Source organism: Muntiacus reevesi, chromosome 1 (genome assembly GCF_963930625.1).
Source record: "Muntiacus reevesi chromosome 1, mMunRee1.1, whole genome shotgun sequence".
Lineage (NCBI taxonomy): Eukaryota > Metazoa > Chordata > Mammalia > Artiodactyla > Cervidae > Muntiacus > Muntiacus reevesi.
In genome coordinates, this window is record NC_089249.1 from 55,426,613 (window position 1) to 55,439,695 (window position 13,083).

Genomic DNA, 13,083 nt, shown 5'->3' on the forward strand with positions numbered 1-13,083 from the left:
AACGTTTCTACTTCTAGACCATCACATATATAAATTTACTCCTTTCACATGCTCACCCATAGTCATACACTATAGAATTTTAAATTTCACATTCAGTCTTTCAATAAAACAAAATTTCCTTTATAATTATGATTTTCAAGTTGGCATAAGCCTTTAGAAAAATGATGATATACAGTATCTTTAATAAAAGCATCCCATATGCTAAAATTTCATACAGTTTTACCCAGCAAAAAAGGTAGACATCTTACCCACAGACAGATAATTTGGTCCTTCTTTAAAAAAAAATAACACTTTTACTAGGCTATAACTCACATACCATACCATAAAATTTGCCCTTTTAAAATGGACAATTAATTGGTCTTTTGTACATTCACAAAACTGTGTCCATCACCACTATCTAATTCCAGAACATTTTCATCACCTTAAAAAGGAACTCTGTTTCCATTAGTAGTCAGACACACACACACAACCCTTCTCTGATGATGGAAGGCAGTCTGGTCTAACTTCCGCGCCCTTGAAAAAGTTACGGTTTGTGCACATTATCAGAGCAGTCCTACCTAACAACATGTGAATACCGTAAGTTTCTTTGAAATTCAATTATATTTGCCAAAAACTCAGTTCACCGTGTTATACAGACACACAGTATGCAGTTCACTGTTCTTTCTCTTTGAAAAAAATGCTGATGGTAATCTGGCCACGAGTACTTAAGGGTGAGCTGGATAAAGCACCCTTCGTTAGGTACTGCAATGGTAAGTGCCTCACTGGAATGAAACAGATGATAGATTTTAGGGCACATGTTCTATCTCTTTTACTAAATGAGGTAAACAGCCTTTAACAAACAGGGCTGTGAAAGAGCCTAAAGAGTCTGAGTGCCACCAATCTACTGGCTAAAACACCAGAATTTTGTTTTGCAACTATTTTCACAGGACGTTAATGGATGTCCACCCATCTTTCAGATAGCCTGAAAGCAAGTACAGTCACTGGACAGCTCACTAGTACCTCAAAGAAAGCTCCAATGTTTAATGGAAAACATAAGGTGTAATGAGGAAACCTGAGCTCCGTATGTGACACCAGGGGCCCAGCTTACAAACAGGGCTGTCATAACTTTGGTATCCTTAGCTTTCCTGGTGCCAAATTCTCCTGCAAAACTGCCTCAGGATGTAAGTGGAGTGTTTCCAACTCAAAGCAATGAATTCTCCAGCTTTACCTCTGGCTGAATAGCATACACTCCAGGCACAAACATAATACAGAGAATGGTGTAAGAAATTAGCCTTGCAACTCAAGTAAAACACAGTAAAGCAGAACCCAAAGGGCTCTTTAAAGCGGATCATACAATGATGACCACAGAGCATTTCACAGACAGTGCACAGGAAGCAACTGCTTATCTACATTTTTCACCCCACAGTGGTAAAAAATACAGTATTATATAATTATTTGCTATCTGCTGTATTTTATAAGTTCATACTATTTTATAACCACAATTCTGGAAATATTCCATCATAATAACAGAGTGTGACAGATTAAAATTTATTTTCCTTCTTCAAGGCATTCAGATTCAGGATGGCTGAGTAGATAGAGACTCTACCTCAAAACCTTGTCAAAAGGTGGTAGAATTGCTGAATTTTAGGGTTTGAAGAAAGCTTCAGGATTCAAGGATTTCAGATGATGAAGAAACTAAAATTCAGAAGAGTTATTAGCAATTTGCTCAGAGTCACCAGATGAATTAATGGCAGAGCCAGGAGGAGAACCCAAACCTCCTGACTCCCAACTCTGCATTTCCATACATCCATGTTCCTTTCCTGCAAACAAATGATGAAATAGGTATGGAAGATTCCGGGCTATTTGATTCAGCACACTATCTTGCCTTCTAAAATGCCAAATCTCTCACACTGGCTTACCTCCCACCTCCAAAACAAGTTATAGCAAAATGCAGAGCAGCTACCATTTCTGCCAATCTGAAAGAAAGAGTACATCAAAAAAAAGGGGTCAAGTGGTACACTGGAATTAAGGTGAGCACAGCAGGGCTGTGAGAATAGCAAATGAACAAATAAGGATGGGAAGACTCTGTTTAGGTTTCAACAATATTGAACAAGAGGGCTCCATGACGTAACTTGTTCTAGATATCTGAAAATGGTGATTGCCTTAACTTGTAATTTTTAAAGTTTTATTAAAACACATAGACTAGAAGTATTAAAAAAATCCAATAGTCAGTGGGATAGTGTTACCAGAATAATATTTTAAAATCATCTTCAGGGAATTCCCTGGTGGTCCATGGGTTAGGACTCTACACCGGTCAGTGAACTAAAATCCCAGAGGCTGTGCTGCATGGCAAAAAAAAAAAAAATTTAAACCATCATTCATACAGTGGAAAGGAGAACAGAGTTGAACGGGGGTAGAACATGAGAGGAAACAGGGAGTGCAATTAGGAGGCTACTGGAGAAGTCTAAGAGAAATGAAGGTGGCTTAGCTAAAGTCAGTAGTGGAGTAAATAGATATTTCTGGAATGCAAGGATAGCTTATTTAACTTATTTGCAGAGTACATCATAAGAAATGCTGGGCTGGATGAAGCACAAGATGGAATCAAGATTGCTGGGAGAAATATCAATAACCTTAGATATGCAGATGACACCACCCTTATGGCTGAAAGTGAAGAACTAGAGAGTCTCTTGATGAAAGTGAAAGAGGAGAGTAAAAAAGTTGGCTTAAAGCTCAACATTCAGAAAACTAAGATCATGGCAACTGGTCCCATCACTTCATGGCAAATAGACTGGGGAACAGTGGAAACAGTGACAGACTTTATTTTGGGGGGGCTCCTGCAGATGGTAACTGCAGCCATGAAATTAAAAGACGCTTACTCCTTGGAAGGAAAGTTATGGCCAACCTAATCAACATATTAATAAGCAGAGACAGTACTTTGCCAACAAAGGCCCATCTGGTCAAGGCTGTGGTTTTTCCAGTAGTTATGTATGGATGTGAGAGTTGGACTATAAAGAAAGCTGAGCACAGAAGAATTGATGCTTTTGAACTGTGGTGTTGGAGAAGACTCTTGAGAGTTTCTTGGTCTGCAAGGAGACCCAACCAGTCCATCCTAAAGGAAATCAGTCCTGAATATTCATTGCAAGGACTGATGCTGAAGCTGAAACGCCAATAATTTGGCCACCTGATATGAAGAACTAACTCATAGACCCTGATGCTGGGAAAGATTGAGGGCAGGAGAAGGCGATGACAGAGGATGAGATGGTTGGATGGCATCACCGACTCAACGGACACTGAGTTGAGTAAACCCTGGGAGTTGGCAATGGACAGGGAGGCCTGGCATGCTGCAGTCCATGGGGTCACAAAGAGTCGGACACGACTGAGCAACTGAACTGAACTGAAGGATAGTTCCACATACACAAATCAACTAATATGATACACAGCATTTTTAAAAAATTAATAAAAAACACATGATCCTCTCAACAGATGCAGAAAAAGCATTTGATAAAATCCAACACTCTTTCACGATAAAAAAAAAATGTTCAACAAACTAGGAATAAATGGAAATTACTTTAACATAAGGAAAGCCATACAGAAAAAGCCCACAGCTAACGTCATAAAAACTGAAACTGGATTCTAAGATCAGGAACAAGGCAGGGATGCCCACTCTCACCATTTCTACTTGACAGAGTACCAGAAGTCCCAGGCAAAGTGACTGGGCAAGAAAAAAAAATAAAAGGCATCCAAGTCAGAAAGTAAGAAGTAAAACTGGACTTGTTTGCAGATAACATGTTTTTATATACAGACAACCCTACGAACTCCACCAAAACCCCGAACTATTAGAACTAATAAATACAGTAAAGCTGCAGGGTACAAAATTAATGTACACTAATAAACAAATTACCTAAAAAGGAAACTAAGAGTCCCATTTACAACAGCATCAGAAAGAATAAAACACTAAGAAACAAAACTAAGGAAGTGAAAGACTATAGAACATTGACAACAGAAATTAAAGACACAAACAAATGGAAAGACATCTCATGTTCATGGATTGGAAGACTTGATATTGTTTAAATGTCAATACTACCCAAAGAGATCACATATTCAATGCAATCCCTACCAAAGTCTCAATGTCATTTTTTATAGAAAGAGAAAAAACAATTCTAAAATTCATACTGAACCACAAAAAACAAATAGCCAGTTTTTAATATCAATTAAAAGATGATACATACACACACACACACACACACACACACACACACACACACACACACACACATATATATATACACACACACAATGGGATATGATTCAACCTTAAAAAAGAAACTCCCTGTAACACGCAACAACATAGATGAACCCTGAAGACACTTTACTAAGTGTAATAAGCCAATCACAGAAGCAAATAACACATGATTCCACTTGTATGTGGTATGAAGACTGTCAGCCTCATAGAATAGAAAGGTGCTTACTACAGACTAGGGAGAACATTACAGTGGAAGGTGTTAATCAAAATTTAGTTCTGTGTGCAAGATGAATAAGTTCTAAAGATCTGCAGACAACACTGTGCATGTAGATAACATGCACACATGTACAGGATAACACTGTCCTGTACACTTTAAAAATCTGTTACAGGGTATATCTCATTTTATGTGTTCTTACATAATAACTAAAAAAAAACTTGTAAGACATAGACATAATTGAGAAATATTTTAAACCTTGGATTACAATCTCATGATCATATATCCTACAGCAGTACTTTTCATACTGCAATTTGTAATACAAAGGTCACAAAATCAACTTAATAAACCAAGGTCAGCATTTTAAACTAAATAAGATAGATACTATCAGACTGTAGCACATGTAGTAAGAGTATTATTCCATGAAACTTTGGTTTCAGATATCCGTATACTAATTGTATAATTGGATTCTAATATAAAATATGTCTCCAACTATGAGTCACAATCCAAAAAAATTTTGTGTAACATTCCTTAGGAAATTGAGACTACTTATCTTCCCTAAAATCTTTGTCAAAGTTCTACATTAGGCTCAAGTGAAACAAGCTACAACAAGCTCAAGTACATACCTAATATAAACATATTCATCTGCCAAAAAAATACATCATTTGGTCTTTTAAAAAAGAACAGCACAAGCATCATTGGAATGTTAGGCACAAATTACATTGTTTCTACTAACCATGGAGATACACAGATTATTAAAGGAACATAATGCTAATTTTCTTTAGCCACTAAACCATTCTAACCATTCAACTGCTCCTAACTTTAGGGATTAAACACCACCAATGCACATTCACAGTGGCAATGCTTTCAGATTTTTCAGGAAAATATCTTACTCTCCCAAATAACATGCCTACTTCTCCTTGAAGAATTCAGAGATCATATACTACAGCTCTGAAAAGTTCTTTTCAGAAAACTTCCTGCCTTAAGCAATAACCGTCTGCAAATAACTGAGGTAAAAAGTAAAACATTATCTACCAATTCGCCAAGTCTTTTAGGTTCAATCAGCTCACTTTCTCAACAGCACCACTACTGCCACTTTGGGTGGGAATTGCTTGGACTGTTATCTTGAACCCTGACCAAATCCAAGTGCTGCGTGTCCTCCTTCCCCATCAGTCACCGTGACAACCGAACGTGCACCCATACTTTTCCAAATGCCCTCTGCAGACATGATGCCTTTCCAACCGAGAGCCACTGAAAAACGTCAATGATTCTCCTCAGTAAAGTGACGGCCACACAATGAACTGCGGCCTCCAACTCAGGGCAGAAACGTTGGGCAGCTATCAGTGCCTTGAATTTAGACATTTCCATGGAAGCATTAAGATCATGTGGTCTGAAGTAGAAAGAATATCTACCACTTTTCTTTTGGTGCTAGGCATTTCCTGGCTGTTATTTTCAAAGTGGGATACAGCAAATGTAGACATTTAAGGGAGGGGCGGAAAGAAGGTTAACATATGGATTCTACAAGTATTCTAACTTAAAAGTATCTATTCAATACATTTCCCCCAAGTTTCATGAAAAAAAGGATGAGAGAATTACAAAAGAAACATCTAAGATTATTTGCTTTGACCAAGTCTACAGGTACATTTATATGTTTATGTGTGTGTGTGTGTGGTGCACAGACTTAAGAGAAAAGTCACTGAGTGATATGTGACAAGTCTTATCAGATTGAGAAGAATATATAACACTTACTAAACACCTATGTCCAGAAACCATGCCAAATGCTCATTTAACACCTTCAGCAAACTTATAGGAGGAGAAACTGAGGTACAGGAAGGTTAAATAACTTGTTCAAGACCATCTAGTGATTAAGTGGCTGAGACAGGATTCAGATCCAGATCAACTCCCAGGCCCTCACTGAGAGTTGTATCATTTCAAGGCACTAACAACTCTGGAGGAGGGGATTTTAAGAGCAGGAAAGAATTTATCTGAAAACTATGAAAAATGTTGAATACACTAAAGTTAACTACGAAAAGGTTATCAGCAAAAATGCCTATGACCCAAGAAAAATTAGATTTTCATCCCAAGGCTCTTAAGCAATCATATTTAAACTCTGCACTTAAAAGTTCATATTACAAAGAAGCTCAAATTAAATGAACTCTGAACTCCATTTTGCACATGCTGCCTTGCACATAATACTGTTTTTAAACACTGTTAGCCTGTTTGGTGTGGCTTAGAGACATTTTTGTTCTAAAAAAAAATCTTTACTTACTTGGCTGCACCAGGTCCCAGTTGCAGCATGTGGGATCTAGTTCCCTGACCAGGGACCAAACCAGGGACACCTGCATTGGGAGCTCAGAGTCAGCCACTGGACAACCAGGGAAGTCCCAAGAGACGTTTCTATTTTAACAACCACGTGATACTTTATTACTTCAAGATATATAAAAGGAAATTACTGTTATTACCCTAATAGATTATACATTACAGAGGGGAAAAGGCAAATTTATAATGGATAAATCTGGCACACGAAAACTTAACCAACAGTGAGATTTAACATCACTGATAATGAAACTAACATCATGGGCCTCCTCATGTTAAGCACTGAGAAAGACAAAACATCTGGCCTACAGTATCTACCCTGAAGTTATTCAAGAGGGAACAGATAAATTCAAATAAGGGATATTATGCAAAATAACTGGTTTCCCAAAATGCTGTTGTCATGGAAGACACCTCCCACTTCCTAAAAGAGAGCTAAGGGACTAGTATGGAGGAAGATATATGACACCAACTCTTTGGAAAAGACCCTGATGCTGGGAAAGATCGAAGGCAATGGAGAAAGAGAAGAGGGTGGCAGAGGATGACATGGTTAGATAGCATCACCGACACAATGGACATGAATCTAAGTAAACTGGGAAACAGTGGAGGACAGAGGCGTCTAGTGTGCTGCAGTCCATGGGGTCACAAAGAGTCAAGACACGACTTAGTGACTAAACAACAAACCTAAATGCAATATATTTGTTGACTGAATTCTAGATTTCAAAATTTTTAAAGTAATCTATAAAGAACAGTATTAGAACAACTGGGGAAATAAACAATGTGGACTATAAGTTAGATAATGATAAAACGTCAATACTGTTTACTTAATGTGAACATTACCTAAAGGATTAAGATAGAATAACAGAACCATTCTTCATGGAAAAAGGAAGGAGCAATGAATCAAGAAGCAGAAGTCAGAGAGTAAGACAGGAATTCAGGCCACTGCAACTTAAACCCGTATCTTCCTTTTGGTATAACCTCAAGCACAAGCGTGCTGCTGGCAGAACTTGAACACCACCATCTCTAAAGTAAAAGCCCAGTGGGCAGGAAAGGTCAGTGTTCACTCACCCACCAGTATTTATTAAATATATGTGTGTGTCAGACTCCATGGCCGCAATACACAATAAAAATAAGATTTTGGAATCAGTGCCCAGGTTTGAATCCTAGCTTTACCAAATCCCAACTCCACAACATGCTATTTGTGTAACTTTCGGCAAATTACTAAATGTCTTAGTGCTTTGATAACCTCATTTTTAAAGGGAAGATAATAACAGTACTTACTTTAAAGAGCTGCAGTGAAGATTAAATGACACAAAACATGTAAAATGCTAGAACACTGCCTGGCATATACTAAACAACCCAGTAGAGAATAGCTAGCTGCTTTTTTTTGTTATTATTAGGCATTGGAGATACAAAGAAGATATATATATAAAAGATTTATATGTGTATGTGTGTGTGTGTGTAAAAGAGTGTCAAATGCCTCAGAGGGGTCGTTCCCCAACACAGTGCCTGGCACAAAGAAGGTGCTCAACAAATACCTGATGAACCAATTAATACAAAGAAAGAAATATTCACTGATTTGGGACTTCCCTGGTGGCCTAGTGGCTAAGACTCTGCACTTCCAAGGCAAAGGTTTGATCCCTGGTCAGGGAACTAGATCCCACAAGACACAACTAAGAGTTTGTACGCTGCAATTAAAGATCCTGCCTGCCGCAACTAAGACTCATCCCAGCCAAATATTTTTCAATTATTTCAATTTATTTTTCAATTAAAAAAAAAGGATTCACTGATTTGGCAATATGGAAAAAATAGTGACTGGTGACTTCAATGAGACCACAGGGTACCTAAATGCAAATTCAAAAAAGACATATTCTTTGGGTGGGCACGTAGGGCTCAGGCTGGACTTCAGCACCCCTCGCCCACTAAAACACACATACACCCTCAGGGCTGGCACAATGTGCGGTGAACAACTGCAGCTGGTTAAAAAGTGAACAGAGATGCGAAAGTGACGGTAGCAAGTACAGACTCTACTCCTTCATAACCTGTCTGAGGAGGGAAACCCAGAAGCCTCTGGTATGGGGAAATTTCTCCAATTTTAAAAGTGGTGAGAGAATGGACTTAAAATGACTAAAAGATGATTAAATTTGATGTACAATAAGAAACTAATATAAAAATAAAAGGGGGGAAGAACACATCCGATAGAACGCTGGGAAACTTTTTAGGAAGATTAAATTTGGTGCAGAACTTAACAAAATTTATGGATGACTTTAAAGGACGTTAAAAAGTGGTGTTTACAAGAGATCTTTTTGGGGTGCTGGAAAAGTACCACTGTCATGCAATGATTACACAACTTTACAAATATGCTGAAAATCATTGAACTGTACACTTCAAAAAGACAAATTTTGCAGTATATAAATTAGGCCTCAATAAGGCTGGTTTTTTTTTAAGTGGTATTTGTTTGCTGAAATATGGAGGGAAAATTATACTATTAAGAGTTTCTCTGACTAAAGAAAGGAAGTAGCCAAGAGGAAAAGTACAGTAATTCATTGGACAGAAAAATAAAAAGGAAATTTTTCATAGATTAAGAAATACTAATGTTTTCACTTCGGCCCAATAAAGAAAAGTATTGTATCTCTGGGTAACTACAGACCTGGCAAAGACCACAAAATCTTACTATCTTAAGAGTACAAAGACAATAGACTTGGAAATCTTAAAATGTGGAATTAAGGAGAAGGAACACTTCGACTTACTTTCCTATCCTCCTTACTTTCCTATCCCCAGAAGAGAATAAGAATTTATTCTAATCTCACATTACTGCATGTGCTGAGATACAGAGATAGTAGCACCTCTGAGAAAAATTTTTAAAAATTTGAAAGCAGGCAATCAAATTGTTTTAAAAGAATCTATGGTAATTTCTTTACATGTCTGATGACAACAGTCAATTTCCTCAGTCAGTCAAAACATCCACATGGGGTATTTTTTGGTATTTTTGGAGAATATTAATTTGCATTGGTTCAGGGACTTTTGCAGAAGTTTCCCAAAACAGCAGTACTATATTTTAAAATATTTACCCTATTTGTAACTACAAAGATCAAGCAAAAATGCACCTACAAACAACCATAATTCACATTTGCTTTGAGCTATGAAAATATTAACCTACTCTGACCTCCCCTGGCACCAACTCCAGCAAATCCTGGGTCAAGTCTCAGCTTCCAAAACAGCACAGGTGTCTCTAATTTCAGACCTGTGTGTCTCCTCTCTGACTTTGGCTAAATCAGTAGCAAGTCCAGAAAATAAAAACAAAAACTCATGTCATGTAGGTACTTTCTCTCTTCCTCCATAAAAGAATGTTCCAGCAGATACAAATGAAATAACCTATTAATGTATAATTCTATCTCTTCTGTGTATAAGAGTCAAAATAGTTCAAGATAGTGATATTCATGGTGTTAATCTATACAGACTTGAAAAATTATAATATTGATGAACTTTAAAGTTTACAGTACCATGCCTAACCTTCAGTAGGCATTCAATAAATGTTTCTTTCCTTTCCATTAATTCTTAGAGTATTTCCATAAAATAGTTCCTGTTCATTATACCCCAATAAAAAGTAGGCAAATAAAAAAGATAATTTCCTGACTGCACACCTAGATCAGACTGTGAAAATTCAGGCCACCAGATGATGACGAAGGTTGTTCTGCAAAAGTTAAATTTTACTCTCTCTGCCTCCTTTCCTTCTGCTATAGGAAGTGGCTCGACTGTTTTTCCCTGTAGCAAGATATCAGCCATTCCTGTTCTTTGTGACTGGAAGCCAGTCTCAAGAACCTGTTCTGTTCTAAGTGCAGGTGCAGCAAGAGCCCAGAGAACCGTCATCAACCCACAGAATTCCATGGTCAAGTTCCCAAGATTCCTGGTTGGAAGATCGTGGGGAGTACTGCCATTGGTTTTTTGGTGACCAATTTCACCCTCCAAATGATCCAAGTTTCCTGCCCCAATGAGGAAAGGGGTCTCCACACACTTAAGAATATGGAAAACAAACTACATGAAATGGCACTCATCTCTACTTTGACAGGAAATGTTCTGCCAGAAATAGTCTTGCAGAGCTGCACGAAGCTGCCGTCTCTAACTCTCTTTGTGGGCATCTGATACAAGACAGATAAATGAATCAAAGTCATAACTGGTGTACTTTTGTTCAGGCTCCGGAGCTTAAGATAGGAACACAAGCATGCTGTGTCAAATCAAACTCTAGTGGTTACAGACAGACAGACGATTCTGTCATCAGTAACAAAATTTATAGATGTCAGCAATAACTGGCTGGAGTTACAGTTGTCAGCATGGCCTGGCCACTGTCACGATAAGCCCTTTGACTGCATCTAGTCACCATTCATATAGGCTACTGAATTTTAGTGACCAGAAGAATTAGCTGGCCTGTCATCTCCCACTACCCCAAGCTAGTTTATACAGTGGCTCCAATACAAGAACTTCTGGTTCCTCAGGAGTAGGTCATGGGGAGTGGGGGTGGGGGTTGGGGTGGGTGTGGGTGTGGGGGGGTGTGTGTGTGTGTGTTTTCATAGTTCAGTTCTATGACCACCAAAGTTTTAAACTGGTTGTGCTGCTTACTGGCATTCAATACCCTCTGACAAGAACCTAGATGTAGTCCACAACACTAGACAAACTATCACAGGGCCATTACAGGGCCACGATAAGTGTTTCCCTAAATAATAACCAAATTCAATCAATCCAAGTTCAGTAGAACTGAAAACACTAACAAACACCTTAGAAAAGAAGGCAGGAAAGTGTAAATAAACCTGGGACCTACCTTGTTTACAATTCCCACAGACAGATGAAATTCAATTCCATGACAATCATACCCCTTCGATCACTAAAACACAAACAGAAAAATAAAAGTTCATGCCATATAAGCAGTTCTTCCACTTCCTACAAGGTGTTTGGCTTCAGAGGTGACCAGCTATTCATCTGCTTCCTATTCTCTCCACACCCACAACAGTAAATGAGTGTCACAGGCAAAAAGGCCCAGATACATGGAGTTAGATACAGGTAACACTGATTGAACACTAAGTATATGCTAGGCACTATTCTAAGTGCTTAAATGTACTAATTAATTTAATTCTCACAAACCTATGAGATATTGATTAACTCATTTTACATCCAAATGACAACTGACCTGTACCTCTGAAAATTGCTCTTACTAGTGTTAAGAAATGCCTCTTAAAAATGCAGCCAATCTCAAAAAATTTTTTAAATGTAGGCAATCTCAACCACTGTAGCTGGGCTGTCTCAATGGTTGATGTCTATAAAATGTTCCATATTCATCCATTCATTTTATATTTCTTAAGTCCCCATGGTGGGATGAGCACTATACTAGGTGTTAAACAGGATTCAGTCTCTGTCCTATAGGAGTTGAGAAACTAGTTGGGGAGAACATACTAAATCCAAGAAACGGTCCAAGAAATGGAATGTCCTATTATAATGTACACTCTCTTTGTGCAATCATTCAGTTTAAAAAAAAAAATCAATAACCTTTAGGAAAAGCAAAGGAAAGCTTCACAGAAGAAGTGCTCTATAGTTGGACCTTAAAAAAAAAAAAAAAAAGGCAGACAGGAGAATGGGCAGGGGAATGAGAACAAAACCATGACGGCAGAGACAGACAACCTGGGTCCTTCATCATCTGATCCCATCCAGTCTTACCAGCCTTTGCCCTTGTCCACTGGCCCCTCTCCCCCTCCTCATTAATCATGCCCAACTTCTTCCTTCTAGAACACACAATCTTTGATAGCTCTGTTGTTTCTCCTATTGCCTTGAAAGTTCCCCACTCCCCAGCCCCTGACTTTTTCCCTGGTGGGTAACACTAACTAATCCTAGTACAGAGTAGGTACTTAATAAAATATAACCTCTGTTATAAATACTATTATTCAAGATTCCACTGAAACATTTTTCTATAACCTTTTCCAATTCTCCAGAGTTACTCTACTGACCTCTCTGCCACACCGGCATGGAATGGCATTTGTCCATTTCTCCACTAGGATGATAAAACATTCTCCTGTCCTCAGGTTTCTTTTGTGCTCATCTCTTACTTGTATGAACAGGTAACATCTTTGATATGACTCTATATCCCCCAAGACCTAGTGTCTGGCATGTAACAGGTGCCCATTATGCACTTGTTGACTGAAGGTCCGACAGACTAAAATTTACAAAATGAATAACGATAGGATTCTGCTAAAAAATCAGGACTTCAGTGGTGGTTCCAGTGGTTAAGACTCTGCACTTCCACTGCAGGGGGTGTAGGTTCAATTCTTGGTCAGGAAAATTAAGACTC

General features: G+C 38.2%; 1 long non-coding RNA gene across 1 annotated transcript in view; it reads right to left on the reverse strand.

Moving 5' to 3' along the window:
- Positions 1–13,083, reverse strand: part of LOC136174363 (uncharacterized) — a 75,441-nt gene that overhangs the window by 29,358 nt on the left and 33,000 nt on the right. Inside the window, exon 2 of the long non-coding RNA XR_010664397.1 lies at positions 11,566–11,628. This is a non-coding gene — a long non-coding RNA (uncharacterized lncRNA). The remainder of the gene's footprint in view (positions 1–11,565; positions 11,629–13,083) is intronic.